The 2,720-nt window shown below is 27.4% G+C and overlaps 1 long non-coding RNA gene across 1 annotated transcript; it reads left to right on the top strand.

Moving 5' to 3' along the window:
• The first annotated feature begins 1,409 nt into the window (after positions 1 to 1,409).
• Positions 1,410 to 2,720, top strand: LOC129941038 (uncharacterized). The gene is made up of 4 exons (XR_008780849.1): positions 1,410 to 1,467; positions 1,746 to 1,821; positions 1,944 to 2,102; positions 2,321 to 2,720. It is a non-coding gene; the product is annotated as an uncharacterized LOC129941038 (long non-coding RNA).

Raw genomic sequence — 2,720 nt, 5'->3', positions numbered from 1 at the left:
AATTCCAAATAACTGGAAATTGTAAGTTTTATCTAGTTTCGTTAGTGCATTATTAAAAACACCCAAAAACTTCAATTGAAAAAAATTACAAGGTAAAACATTATATTAATAAGAAAAATATTTTGAGATATAAAGTTGGCGTCTTTTTTCAACTATATATTTTTCAAAATCATTAAATTCAAAATTTTAAACCGACTAATATTGTTCAATAGTATCATTGGTGCATTTTGAAATACATACGTAAGAAATCTATTGAGAGAAATGTAAGATAAATCAAATCATATAATTAAAACAAATTGTCTAAGGTATCAATACTTTAAAGAAATGCTAATTTGCCAAAAAAATGTAAAGACAACGTGCATCACATTTTCCATCGCGGTTTTCATATTGACTACTGGATGTTATCCTATTGACTATTGCGATAGTTAATGTGATAACTCGGTAGTCAATATGACAACTTTAAAATTTTCTATTGAGTTTTCACTTTTTTTCCAAATATCATTATTTTTTCTTGAGCTTGATGCCACAAGTAGTAAAAAAATGTCTCTGCTAAAATTAAATATTTTCAAATTTCGTAACTTCTAAATTTTAGGAAAAATATTAGTTTTAACTTGTGTCGTTACTGGATCTTTAAATAGATATTGAAATGTATGTGCATCAAATTGAATACCCCGGTTGTCATATTGACTACCGCGATCATTGTGTTGACTATAGGGATAGTCATTCTTATATTTTAAATTTAGATTGCAAACATCTTCGTTTTTTATATAAATGTACTTTATTTTATTTATTTTGTATTAAAAATACACGATTGTCCTTAATATTTTTTCCATAGAGATGAAGGCATCGACGTAGAAGTTCAGAGAATTACAAAGTGGTATGATATCCAAGCAGTATTAAATAATGTCATGATAAGCGACCAAATCGATTTTGAAAGTAATATTGAACAAATGCGCAAAAATTTTGATGCGCCATTATTTGTTTCATTTTCAGGTTGATATTATGCACTTAGGCCAAACACATTCTTCCTCAATTTCCTCAACTCTTAGCCTTTCGACATCAATCCTCAAGGAAAAAACAGAGGAAAGCATTTAATGGAGATTTACAAAAGAAATGATTGCTTTCAACAACAACAACGTTATTAAACAGAAAACTAAGAAATCATTCCGTAAGTACAAACAACAATGAACTAGCTTTTTTTGATATACTTGAGTTTGCAAATGCTTTAAAATTAAAAATAGGTTTCATTATTGATTAAAAACTGTTATAATACAAAATATTTATGATTTAATGATTCAGTACTAAAAACACATTTTATTAACAAATTAAACTTACAATTTTAGATGCAGATACAGATACCGAAACTTGATTCTATAGCTTGAAGTATGACAATTTATCGGTCGAATAATCGAACAAAGCGAAATATTTGAAAAAGGGCCCTAATAAAAAAACTTAAGATACAGACTGGTACGTTACATAAAAATAGACGTTTAAGTTGTTACAAGTTTCTGTTTTCAATCAAATAGCATACAATTTATGTTGAAAAGATTGGCGCAACATTTTAAACAATCTTATTTTAAGGGTTTAACAATTTACTAGTTAGTAATTTGTTAAATATTTTAATAATTACTAAAGGAGTCCAAAATTAAAAAAAAAAATGTTGCGTCTTTATTTTCATTTGGTTTTAGTTTCAAATTAATAGTTTTTGAAAATCAAAAATATAAAAAACCTTCATATTTTTTCAGTTTGTTTTTTCTACACATTATGAGAAGCTTTTTGCCTACTAAAATGAAGCTTAAAACTAACTAAAATTGTTAGCAGGTCAGCTTTTTTATTTCGAAGATAATATGAAGTTTTTCTAAAACAGTTCTTAACTGAGCACAAATTGATCTACAATCTTATAACCACTTTTATATGAATGTTTTTTCTTATTTCGTTATTAGATCGATAAAGACTTTCAAACGTTCTATGCAACCAGCACATCAATACCTTCCTTGTGGCAAAATCATTGGAATACATCAAAAACTTCATGAAGGAAAACATAAAGGACTAAAAGGTTACAGAAACATTGAACGACTTGGGAGATACTAATTTTGGAGAAGGTACGTACAATTATAATTATGTTCCTTTTTTTATTTTATAATGATTGAAATAAAAATAAAATTAAATCTTAACCTATATCTTAATTATGTCTACATAAACAATTGTAGAAATTGATGTGTCAACATAATTTATAAATTCTCTGTATGAAATTAATAAATACACAAATGTCAAACTGTGCATTACTAACGGTATCCTTTTTTATTTTTATTCTTTTCAGGTGATTTCGTGCTAAAGATAATTAAAAGTATTCACTTCTAAATATTTTCAATAGCAGCAGTTCCAAGAAAATGTGAAACCGGAGCCAAGTCAAGAAGCAAATTCACCATCAATGAGTGACTGATGGCATTCATCTTTAAAGCAGAGACGATGCAAAGTATTAGAGGACAACATAGTACTCCGGAAATCCAGAGGTGAAACTATTCAACCTCTAATACTTACAGTAAGGGAACAAATTAATACTTAATTTTGTTATGTGGCCACAAAATCAAGACAACCAATGTCTTAAAAGCTGTGGACTTTTTTTGTTCAACTTAAACTTCATTGAAAGATGAATCCAATACTGTCAACAATGCAACCTACAGTTACGTTAAGTATAAAATTTAATTTAATTATAAACA

The sequence above is a fragment of the Eupeodes corollae genome, chromosome 1, assembly GCF_945859685.1.
Source record: "Eupeodes corollae chromosome 1, idEupCoro1.1, whole genome shotgun sequence".
Lineage (NCBI taxonomy): Eukaryota > Metazoa > Arthropoda > Insecta > Diptera > Syrphidae > Eupeodes > Eupeodes corollae.
The sequence above is the reverse complement of the archived record's forward strand: the minus strand, read 5'-3'. Positions and strand labels throughout refer to the sequence as shown.